Source organism: Typopeltis vanoorti, chromosome 1 (genome assembly GCF_054136105.1).
Source record: "Typopeltis vanoorti isolate ZY-2024b chromosome 1, IOZ_Tvanoo_1.0, whole genome shotgun sequence".
Taxonomy (NCBI): Eukaryota; Metazoa; Arthropoda; class Arachnida; order Uropygi; family Thelyphonidae; genus Typopeltis; species Typopeltis vanoorti.
The window spans coordinates 20,947,547-20,960,712 of record NC_143549.1 but is presented as its reverse complement, the minus strand read 5'-3'; the positions used below and the strand labels follow the sequence as shown (position 1 = coordinate 20,960,712).

The 13,166-nt window shown below is 38.7% G+C and overlaps 1 protein-coding gene across 4 annotated transcripts in view; it reads right to left on the bottom strand.

Moving 5' to 3' along the window:
* Positions 1-13,166, bottom strand: part of LOC150109823 (SLIT-ROBO Rho GTPase-activating protein 1-like) — a 564,129-nt gene that overhangs the window by 214,962 nt on the left and 336,001 nt on the right. The window lies entirely within an intron of this gene.

The window sequence follows — 13,166 nt, the reverse complement described above, 5'->3', positions numbered from 1 at the left end:
ACTAACAAGCTGAAATAAGGGAGTTATCATTTGTCTTTATAAAGCCTTAAAAGGACCATATCTGGATTACTGTGGTCTAGTCACCAGGGTTTCTTGGGAGATGAGGACATGGTGGAGAGGATCCAGAGGTGAGTGGCCTATGGAATGCCCCCTATGAAGATACAATGAGGCTTTGTGGATTGCAAAAGTTGGTTGATAGGGAAAAAAGAGAAGATATGATAGAAAAATTTAAATGACTTAAAGGATTTCATAGGAATGATGCAGGGGAAATGTTTCACCACTTGGCTAGAGTGGGCAGAAAAAGTAGTCATCCCTGGAAGTTAGGTAAGAGTGTTATTAGGAAGGGTGTGAGGTTTAGATTTTTCACTTGAAGAGTGGTAAATGAATGGAATGGGTTGCCTGAGTTAGTTGTAAATGCTTTGTCTGTTAATGGTTTCAAGGAGAGGTATGATAGATATTGTGTTGATAGTTTAGGGTCTCACACTCCATGGATGTGCCGGTGGAATAATAATAATAACTTTAAATAATTACTTAAAGTATTGATCATGTGAGCAGCTGTGGCCAAGTGATCATGTGGACTGCAACACAGGCACTGTCATACCGATGTTGACAAAATATCTTTCCTATTTTGCTGTGTCATTTCGTCTTGTGCTAACAGGACATCAAAAAATGTTCATACCGCATCATCCGTTGCATGGGCTACCAAGGGACGCATTCGGGTTTTAGGCAGAGGGACCCGTTCGAAAAATATGTTACAGTCTCCCTTAGACACCACTCTTCAGCACTCTGCTAGAGGAAACTCCATCAATGGGCCCGCTACCCGTTTGGGGATGTGTTTAGGGGCAGCGCAAAGAAATGATTCTGCAAAAGGACAGAAATGGCAACGACAACGACACCAGACTATGGCTTTAGGCAACTGGAACATCTTCTCTCTGACAGGGAAGGAGTTGGAACTGGTCGAGGAAGCCAAGCGCTACCGGCTAGACTTAGTCGGGCTTTCTTCGACCAAGAGGAGAGGCTCTGGAACTGTCGACCTGGATAAGGGGTGGAAGCTCTACTACTCTGGTGTGAGCCGGACAATGTCTGCTCAGGCGGGTGTACAGATACTCACAAACCCCCAGCTGTCAGACTGTGTTGCTGAGTGGATCCCATTGGGGGAACGGGTATGTGTTAAGGCTTCAGATAAAAAACCATGATTTGGCTATGGTGCAAGCCTATGCACCTAATCTGGAGTCAGAATGCTCTGCCTTCCTAGAGGAAGTGGATGCTGCTTTTGACAGGGTGGCAGACATGGAATCAGTCCTGCTAATAGGTGACTTCAATGCACATGTTGGAACAGATGACCAGACATGGAGGGATGTTGCTGGGAGGAACAGCACCCTTGACCTTAACGTGAATGGGCTGAAATTATTGGACTTCTGCTGTACTAACAGCTTGTCCATAATGAATACCTTCTTCTAGCACCGAGAAGTCCATAAGTATACCTGGTACAGGGTTACACTAGAACAAAGGTCTCTGATTGACTTCTTTATAGTCTCAGCAGACCTATTTTCCTCAGTGTTGGACGTTCGTGTGAGAAGAGGGGCAGAGCTGCCAACTGACCATCACCTTCTTGTGGCACTCTATGGCTTCAGAAACCAGATGCTACCATCAACGCTGGTAGGCCTAAGCAGCTATACGGCATGAAATGAAAGGCATTGGAAAATGAGGCTGTGAGGAAGAATTTTGCAGATGACATTTCCTCCAGGTTCAAAGAGATTCCCAAGCATACTGTAGATGTTGAGGAGTGGAAGCTGTTCAGAACAGCTGTCACAGCCTCTGCACTCTCATGCTGTGGCAGAAAGCGGCTCTGCGTGGCAACGGGCATTGAGAAAAGGACACCTTGGTGGAACCAAGAAGTCCAAAAAACTGTCCAGGCAAAAAAGGAGTCCTACCTAACATGGCTTAGGGTCAGGTCACCTGAGATGCGTTTGCAGTATGCTGAGGCAGTAAAGACAGCAAAGCAGAAGGCTTTGGGAATCCTTTGGAGAAAGATTAGACTCATCCTATGCAAATGCAAACAAAGTATTCTGGCAGACCATCCACTGCCTTCGAGGCAGGAAATCGTGGGAGCAAGGGCAACTAAGGCCTCTGATGGTGCACTTTTAATAACCGAAAAGGATATCCTCCACAGATGGAGGGAATACTTTGAGAGCCTTCTTAACCCGGGTGGCCCAGCAGTTGTAGACATCCAAGAGGTGCAGATCGGGGCAATGACTAGTCTCACAGCAGAAGAGGTCCATTTGGCAATAAAATCGCTAAAATCGGGCAAGGCTGCTGGCGATGATGAAATTCGGCCTGAAATGTTAAAAGCCTTAAATCGACACGGTGTTCTCTGGCTGACTCGAGTGTGTCAGGCTGCTTGGATACCTGGGCGAACATCAAAGCAATGGCAGACAGGCATAATAATACCAGTCTTGAAGGGAGACCAGAAGGATTGCAGTAACTGTCATGGCATATCTCTGCTCAGCCTGCCGGGGAAAGTGTATGCTAAGTGCTTGGAAAGACGGTGCAGGAGCATAGTTGAGTCAAAGTTCCAGGACGAACAATGTGTCTTTCGTCCTGGTAGAAGCACAACTGCTTCTACCAGGACGAAATCTTCACTTTAAGGCAAGTCTTTGAGAAATCTTGCGAATATGCCATGAATGTCTACACGTTTTGTGGACTTGGAGAAGGCATATGACCAGGTTACTCGGAATAAGCTTTGGCAAGTAGTACAGGAGTATGGAGTGCATGGCCAACTATTATTTGCCATCAAGTCCCTGTATGCTAACTGTATGCAAAAGCACTGACCAGAGTTTTGTGTCAGGGTAAACAGCACAAAGTCTGAACCTTTCACAGTCTCCATTGGCCTCCGCCAAGGGTGCGTTCTGTCACCACCTCCTTCTCCTAATATTTATGGACTGGATTGATAGGCACAGCCGAGAGAGTGAGTGTGTCAGAATTGGAAGATACAGCATTGGACGTCTGCTTTTTGCAAATGACCTAGTTCTGCTTAGCTTTTCAACAGATGACCTCCAGCGGACCCTGGGTGCAGATGTCGGAATGAAGATCAGTGTGGCCAAAACTAAAACATTTGTGGTCTCAAGACAACCATCCCAGTGCACTCTATTGGTTCCCAATGAGGCAGGTGGAGAAGTTTAAAACCTTGGGTCCATATTCACGAATGATGGAAACTTGGACATAGAGCTAGATACTGGAATTGGCTTAGCAAGCCAATTCAAGTATCTAGCGGGAGCTTGGCCGTTCGGTAGTATTGAAGCGGGAGTTAAGCTAGAAGGGAACGCTGGCTGTCTTCAATACAGTCTATGTCCCAATCCTCACCTATGGTCATGAGAGTTGGGTAATGACTGAAAGAATGCAGACACGAATGCAAGCGGCTGAAATGAAGTTCCTTCGAGGGATTGCGAGGCTGACAAGACTCGACAGAGTCAGAGGCTCTACAATTCGGGAAACCCTCAATACTCAACCGTTGCTTCTCCGCGTTGAGAGATCACAGTTACTTTGAAAGGGCACCTGGTCAGAATGCCACAAGAGAGACTCCCTCAGCAAGTCCTCTTTGTCAAACCAGAGGGTGGGAGGCGAAGGACTCACTGGATAGATTATATCCAAAACCTTGGGTGGACATGTTTCGGAATCCCACCAGAACACCTGATCTTGGTGGCAGAGGATAGTGATCATTGAAAGTTCCTCTTGCAGCTGTTGCCCCCCACAAGCCAATTAGGAAAGGTATGCCGTGAAGATGTATCATTATCATCAAATTCCTGCCATGTACCCTCAAGAGGTGTACAGGATATGATAGTACTACATGAAAAATTTACATTGTTACTAACTTCCTGTCTACAATTTTCCTCCAAATCAGTCTGTTACTTGTCAAGATTCCGACATTACCAGATCTTATATTTCTATCGTCTAAGGCACTTTGTACCATATCAATCCACCTATACCTGGTTCTTCCTCTGGGTCATTTTGCTGCCAACTTGGAAGAGAACACTTGTTTTGCTAATCTTTCCTCGCCCAATCTGTTTAAGTGACCTTACCACCTGAGATTAGCTCTGCTAACACGTCAAGTTCTTTCCTAATATTCTCGTTTTTAATATGATATTGCCACTGATGCCATCTGTTCACAACTATAATCTTTCTCAGGACTCTCATATCTGCAGTCTCTAGTCTTTGGTCAAGTGTTCTGCTTCTGACCCAGCTCTCAGATCCATAAGTTAAAATTGGTTTGAACACTGTCTCATATACAGCTAATTTAGTGTTCCGACTAATTTTTCTTTTATTCCATATGAATTTATTCAAATGACTTCTTACCATACCAGCTTTGTTAATTCTGTTGTCTATTTCCATATTTAATTTACCATCTTCACTAAAAATCGTGCCTAAGTAGCTGAAATGTTTTACTTGTTCCACAGGTTCTCCATTCACAACACAGTTGACATTTTCAATGATTATGCCTATTTTCATTGTCTTTGTCTTGTTGATCTTCATACCATATATATTACAACAGTTATTCAATTTAGTAAGAATCGTGTAGACTTGTGGCGGATTTATTTAGAAGTATAACATTCCACATAAAACAAAGAGCTAACAATAACATCTCCAATTTCGATATCATGTTTAATACCACTTTCCTTCATAATGTGATCCATATAGATAATGAATAACAGAAGGGATAATGTACATCCTTGTCTCACACCAGATTTAACATTAAACCATGTTCCTGTACTTCCTTCAATTCTAACTGCTGACTTAACTCAAATAAAGACTAAGTATTACTTGATATAATGTGCCATTGACACCATATAACTGTAGTGTATTGAATAGCTTCTCTCTTGGCACCTTGTCATATGCCTTTTCCAAATCAACAAAACTTAAATACAGATCTTTGTTATATTCCCATGATTTCTCGACTATTTGTCGTAAAGTGAAGATCTGATTCTGACAGCCTCTATTTGACATGAATCCAGCTTGTTCTTCACCAAGCTTTTCTTCCACAATTCTTCTCAACTGTTTCTCAAGAATACTTGCATATATCTTACCAGAAACACTCAGTAGGGATATATCTCTGTAATTCACACATTCAGTTTTATTTCCCTTTTTATATATGGGTACTATGAGAGCTCTACTCCAATCATTGGGAATTCGTCCCTCTGCCCAGGCATTCTGAACTATGCAGTGCAGCCACTGTAAAACTTTTATACTACCATACTTCAGCATTTCTGGTCGAATATCATCTACTCCTGCCTTTCCACATTTCAAGCCTTTGGTGGCTTTTTCTACTTCAAGTATGGATATGTATTCCTGACTGCATGTCTGGTCAGTGTTTTTTGTCACTGTGCTGTCATCACTGCTTGTTTCGTTTAGCAAATTTTCAAAGTAATTACTCCATTCTTCAAGGATATCTTTTTCTCCCATTTTCATGTCACCTTTATCATCTCTAACTCTTTTTACAGCACTCTTTCCTCAATTCCTAAGCTTCTTCAACAAACTCCATGGAATATTTCGCCACCTTCTCGATATTCATTTTCTATGTTCTTGCCAAAGTCCTCCCATGACTTTTGTTTTGCTAGTTTTACACACTGTTTAGCTTTCTTACATTTGTCTCTGTATTCTCTAAGAACACAAGCTGACTTATTTGCCAGGAACTTTATATATGCTTTCTTCTTTTCCTTCACTGCCTCTTTAACTTCCTGTGTAAACCATGGAGTTCTAATTTTTCTATCCTTGCAGACAACTTCACCACAAGCCTCTCTAGCTGAATCAATCAAGGTTTTCTTCAAGGCTTGTCACTGAATCTCCAAGGTTTCGTTCCTGTTCTCAAACTCTTTCATTTTTTCCTTCAATAATCTTTGTGTATTTTAGTCTACAGTTCACATCTGAGAGCTGCTCAACTTTTATTCGCTTTAAAACTTTCTTACATGTCATACATGTCATTCTTTTCAATATAAAATTCAATTTTATCATTCTCAAGACTAAATAGTGATCACTTCCAATTTCAAATCCTCTGTACACTCTGGTGTCCTGCACCAGAGAGAAAACATCACTATCAACAATAACATAGTCAATGAGATTTTTCTTATTCCTTGCTTCTTCTCTCCATGTGAATTTGTGCACATTTTTATGTTGGAACATGGTGTTAGTAATAACCAGTCCACATCCTGAGCAGAAATCCAAAAAGGTATTTGCCATTATTATTAGCTTTGCTCTTTTCTCCAAATTTTCCCAAAACATTTTTGTATGTCTGACAATCACTTCCTACTCTGCTCTTTAGATCCCCAACAAGGACTAACTTTTCCTTTTTCATTGTGTTGGTAGCTTTCTCTAGAGCCTCAAAAAATTCCTCCACTTCTACCTTAGTAGAACCTTCTGTGGGACCATAGGCACAAATAAGTCTCATTGTCCAGTTACACATTCTCATATTTGCCCACATTACTCAACTTGAGATTGCGTGCCATTCAAGAAGATTAGCCTCGTATTTTGTGTTGAATACTATTGCTACTCCTTCTTTTCCTTGATTGTCATTGACTGAATATAACAGTTTGTATCTATTGCTCAGAAAGATCTCATCAGTTTTTGTCTTTTTTTGTTTCAGTCACCCAAATTATGTCGATCTGGTACTTATCTAATTCCTCAGCTAGCTCCATTTCTTTGCCATTCAGACTTCCTGGTGATGTTGAGTTGGAGTGTGTTTTCAGATTTATTCCAGTAGCTGACTTTTCGTTGTTCGCCCTGGTTCCCTGGTGAAAACGACGGGGGGGGGCTTTGTTTAATCGGGAACGGCCCAGCCGGCATGAAATTTTGTCATGTTGTACCATCATTTTTATTTTGGTTTAACCAATAAGAATATAATTTGGTCGGTTAAATCCCAAATTGCTAGCCCATCCTCGTTCATTCAGTATCCAGGTAATTCCCAACAGGGTGCACCAAGAGAAGGAGGATTGGACATTAGGTCAGAAGCCCTGGTCGTTTCTCCGCATTCTTTTAAAGTCTATGTGGAGGTCTCCTCTCAGTTATACAGCTTTGACCCTTAAGCACACCTCCTTGGAATTTAAAACCTTGTAACAGTTAATTCCTGGTTTCCACATCTTTAACTATAACTAAATATTTTGCTTTGATGTATGGCATGAAGAAGTAAATCTTACTAGACTCCAATATTTTTTTTAAAACCTTACTCAATTGTCTCACCTCTTCATATTCCATGATTTCTATTCCTAGAGTTTGAATCCTTGGAGGAATTGGCCATTATCTCAGGAAAAATAAATAAATAAATAAATATGAAGAGCTCTCTGTTTAATTATAAGAAAATGCCTTTCAGTTGTAAGACAAAGTAATTACAATCCTGTGATATAAAAAGAGTTTTATAAGACCATCAAAGGCTGTAACTGTGCTAATAAATTCTTATGGGAAAGAAAAGAAAAAAAAAAAAAATACATATTGGAGAGATAATGACCAACAATGTATAGATTATTATTTTTAATTTTGAAATGGAAATAAACAGGCAGAATTATTATTCAAAGGCTTTCTGGAAAATGTTACATTACTTGGAAGCCTCATCAAGTTCCATTAGAAGAAATAAATGAAGCAAAAAAAAATGAAAAATGGAAAATAACCAGTGGCAGCTTGTAAGAATTTGTAGTGGTGGGGCTGTAGCAATAAAAGTAAAAAAAAAATCAATATCAATTGAAAAAATTATATCATTTACTTGCTAAGTCAAGTTATACACATAAATACAATTGAATGCAAAAATAAAAACAATATCAATAGATTACTTAAGTCTGTCATTTCTTGGCCATTAGACACTGTTAAAAAACTAATAACCATTACGCCCTTTCTCCCAGAAGATATGGTGTTCCCAAGATACATAAACATAACATTCTGCTTTGGCCAATAGTTAAGGGAATAGACAGCCCTACTTGTCATCTAGCCAAGAAATTAGTGTCAACACTCAAGGAGTTGGTAGGTCATCCCCCCCCCCCATATAAAGAACACACAACACTTCATAAACAAAATTAAAAACATAGCACTCGACAAAGTGTGTGTGTGTGTGTAAAATAAAAAAAACCACATGGTTAGCCAAGTGGCTATGCACCTCACAACCATATACCTGGGAAAGGAGCGTCCTGGGTTTGATTCCCGTCACTGACATGAGGAGCTTAGGATCTTTCTCAGACATAGCCAAGTTAGCCGGACTTAGGCGTGGACTGCAGGGTTTTCCTCCCCAGTCTATCTGGGGTTTTTCATCCTGCAAGCAGGTCAAGCAGCCTTGAGAATTCAACACTTCTACAGACATAGGACACACTGGGGATATAGGGTTAAGCACCTTATCCTTGAGTACGGTTGCATTAAATGAATAGAAAAACCCTCGACACCACAAGGTAAAAGAGAGGGAAAAAAAGGAAGAAAAGACTTGACAAAGATGATTTATTAGTCACTTTTGACATCCTGCCCTTTTCACAAATGTCCTAATTAGTGACACAATTCTTATCCTACAGAACAATTTCTGCCCAATATTATGGCTCTTTGTCCACGTACTATATTCCGTTTACTTCATGTGGCAAAATAAATTTTACCTACAAAAAGAAGGTACAGCCATGGACTTGCCACTATTTCCCCACCCCCCCCAATTGCTAACTTTTATATGCAAACTTTTGAGCAACTTGCTCTTCATTCCTTTACTCTGAAACCTATAGTTTGGCTTAGATAAGTTGACAATGTTTTCGTTATCTGGCCACACGGCTGCCAAACGTTAAACACATTCCTTAGCCACCTGAAAAAACAACACAAGTGCACACAATTTATTATTGAAATATAAAAATCAGAACTTGCTCCCTTCACTGGATACACTGGTCACACATCTTCCCTCAGGTAGCCTATCCCTACCCTATCCTTCACTGTTTACTGCAAGCCTACAGCCAATATATACATGCTAACCCATATTACCACCCTTCGCAAAAACTTGGAATCATTAACACAATCAAAAACAGAGCTATAACAATTTGCTCTAATGAACAAGAATTAAAACAAGAATTAAAAATTATTAGCAATACATTTATAAATAATGGCTATAGCAAAAATACTGTTAATAAAGTTCTTCATAAAACCTCATCAAAAAATAATATAGATTACAGTAAAACCATAGCTATCCCATATATTAAAAGGTTATCAGAAAAAAAATTAATAGAATTCTACACTATTATAACCTTAATGCCACTTTTTTAAACCATCTTTAAAATTAAAAAACGCATTCAACTCCTCTAAGGATCCTCTCTCACCATTGGCACCTTGGAGTTTATTGCATCTATTGCACCTGTAACTTACCTTATACTGGGGAAAATGGACGTACAATACCTATCCTTAAAAAAAAAAAAAACACAAATGACACATTAAATTTCACAATTTTGGTGAAGCAGGCCTCTCAGCTCGCGTTCTTAACACCCTACACCAAATTGACTGAAAAAGTACTTGTTCTCTATCTCATCTCATACAAAAACTTGGTATGAACAGAAATTTAAAGAAGACCGCAAAATTTTGCCTAGAATTTGAATGGCACAGATTCAGTCCACTTACTTTTCCAGCAAACCCTTTAGGACTCTAAGCAATTTTTCAGCTTTTATTGGTCACTATCCATACTAATTTGTTGTAATTTATAAGTATTTTTTTAAAATTTTTTATTTTATTTTTTGTGCATGTGTGTGAACATGTTACTCTACAGCTTAATTTAATTTTGATAATAGTAGGACTCTCGCTTTGATGTAGTAACGGTTTTTTTTTTCACCAGAGGTCAGGCCATTAGTTGATCAGTAACTTTAGCATACATGGTATGTAGATTGTAGTGTAGCTTGTTTCTTTGTATATATGTATACTCCAGATTTAATGTGAAGGTCAAAATGTCGTGTGTTTATATTAAACTAAAGTTTTACTCTAAAATGGTAGTTGTTTCCATAATTCTCATGATGTAACGGCAATACATAATTATCTATTTATAGTTAAATTCCATTCTTCGTTCTTTTTGATTTACAAATTTACCTATGACCTTATCATTAAAATGTATCATATTTGTAATCATGTTTTTCTCAATACTTAACATGGCTAAAGCATTAAGTCGATTTTGTGCCATTGAATTTCTTAAAAAAGTTTTAATTCTTTTGAGAGCCGAGAAACATCTTTCAGGTTCAGCTGTTGTCATAGGTGTAGTACTTATTATTTGTAAAAGTTTGAATACTTCAACGAAAGATTCACAAATTCCTGTCTTATATTTAACAGAATTCTACTCTTTGTTCATTTCTAGAAAGATATATATTAAATGCTAGAATTAAATAGTAAAAAGAAAAACCGCACAATATTTACCTATGACAATAACATTAATTTGTGTTGTTTGTGCTTGTGTAGTGGCAAAGTATTTCAGGATGCAATGCTAAAAGCCTCAATTGCACGTAAATACATGCTACCCCCACTCGATAGTGGTTTGGTGCGGTCTGCATTAAATGCAGCTCCAGAGTTGAGTATACTAGCCATAGCCTGCACAGCACATTTACTATTGCAAAATACAACTACTGCTACAAAATGAGTTATTTAAAATACTATCAAGTGGCATTGTATTACACACAAGATAATAACAGGTTTCAGGTAAATATATAAAAATTTAAGAATGCCGATAATAAAACAGGAACTTTCATTTTATACTGGAGGAGCTGCAGCTCTTATGGATGAGCTGCCACTGAAAATCACCAGAAGATAAAATTCCAGTAGAACTTAAAAATATGCAGGAAATAATTTTTCCAATGATTTGTAGCTGTAATAAACAAAATACAGGGATGCTTACGGGTCAAAGCTGTATAACTGAGAGGAGACCTCCACATAGCCTCTAAAGGAATGTAGAGAACTGACCAGGGCTTCTGACCTAATTTCCAATCCTCACCTTCTCATGGTGTACCCTGTTGGGTATTACCTGGATACTGAACAAACGAGGATGGGCTGGCAATTTGAGATTTAGCTGACCTAACTGTATTCTTATTGGCTTAAACCAATATATAAAATGATGGTACAACATGAAAAATTTCATGCCGGCTGGGGCGTCACCTGGTTAAACAAGGCCATTATTGTTTTCACCAGCGAACCAGGGCAAACAGCGAAAAGTCAGCTACTGGAACAAATCTAAAAGCACTCCCAAACTCAACATCGCCAGAGTTAAACATCGGTACTATCAACATTAGAAGCCTGAAAATGGCAAAGAAATGGAGCTAGCTGAGGAATTAGATAAGTACCAGATCAACATAATAGGGGAGACTGAAACAAAAAAGAAAAAAAAACTGGTGAGATCTTTCTGAGCAATAAATACAAAATGTTATATTCAGGAAATGACAATCAAGGAAAAGTAGTAGTAGCCATAGTATTCAACACTAAATACAAGGCTAATCTTCTTGAATGGCAGATGTGGGCAAATATCAGAATGGGGAACTGGACAATGAGACTTATTTGTGCCTATGGTCCCACAGAAGGCTCTACTAAGGTAGAAGTGGAGGAATTTTTTGAGGCTCTACAGAAAGCTACCAACACAATGAAAAAGGAAAAGTTGGTCCTTGTTGGGGATCTAAATAGCAGAGTAGGAAGTGATTGTCAGACATACAAAAATATTTTGGGAAAATTTGGAGAAAAGAGCAAAGCTAATAATAATAGCAAATACCTGTTGGATTTCTGCTCAGGACATGGACTGGTTATTACTAACACCATGTTCCAACATAAAAATCTGCACAAATTCACATGGAGAGAAGAGGCTAGGAATAAGAAAAGTCTCGTTGACTATGTTATTGTTGATAGTGATGTTTTCCCCCTGGTGCAGGAGACCAGAGCATACAGATGATTTGAAATTGGAAGCGATCACTATTTAGTCTTGAGCAGGATAAAATTGAATTTCATATTGAAAAGAATAACATGTAAGAAAGTTTTAAAGCGAATAAAAGATGAGCAGCTCTCAGATGTGAACTGTAGACTAAAATACATAAAGATTATTGAAGTAAAAACAGAAACCAAACCATGGAGATGCAGTGGCAAACCTTGAAGAAAACCCTGATTGATTCAGCCAGAGAAGCATTTGGTGAGGTTGTCTGCAAGGATAGAAAAATTAGAACTCCATGGTGGACACAGGAAGTTAAGGAGGCAGTGAAGGAAAAGCATATCAAAATTTGCTGGCAAATAAGTCAGCTTTTGCTCTTAGAGAATAGAGACAGTGTAAGAAAGCTAAACACTGTTAAACTAGCTAAACAAAAGTCATGGGAGGACTTTGGCAAGAATATAGAAAATAAATATCATGAAGGTGGTAAGATATTCTGGAGATTGCTGAAGAAGCTTAGAAATGGAGGAAAGAGTGTTGTAAAAGGAGTTAGAGATGATAAAGGTGATATGAAAACTGGAGAAAAAGATATTCTTGAAGTATGGAGTAATTACTTCGAAAAATTGCTAAATTAAACAAGCAGTGATAGCACAGTGGTAAAAAACACTCAACAGACATACAGTCAGGAATATATAACCATACTTGAAGTAGAAAAAGCCATCAAAGGCTTGAAACGTGGAAAGGCAGCAGGAGTAGATAATATTCAACCAGAAATGCTGAAGTATGGTGGTATAAAAGTCTTACAGTGGCTACACTGCATAATTCAGAAGGTCTGGACAGAGAGGCGAATTCCTGATGATTGGAGTAGATCTCTAATAGTACCCATATATAAAAAGGGAAATGAATCTGAATGTGTGAATTACAGAGGTATTTCTCTACTAAGTGTTCCTGGTAAGATATATGCAAATATACTTGAAAAACAGTTGAGAAGGATTGTGGAAGATAAACTTGGTGAAGAACAAGCTGGATTCAGGCCAAATAGGGGTTGTCAGGATCAGATTTTCACTTTACGACAAATAGTTGAGAAAGCATGGGAATATAACAAAGATCTGTAGATCTGTATTTAAGTTTTGTCAATCTGGAAAAGGCATATGACAAGATGCCAAGAGAGAAGCTATTCAATACACTAGAGTTATATGGTGTCAGTGGGGCATTATATCAAGCAATACTTAGTCTTTATTTGAGTTGCAAGCCAGCAGTTAGAATTGAAGGAAGTACAGGAATATGGTTTAAT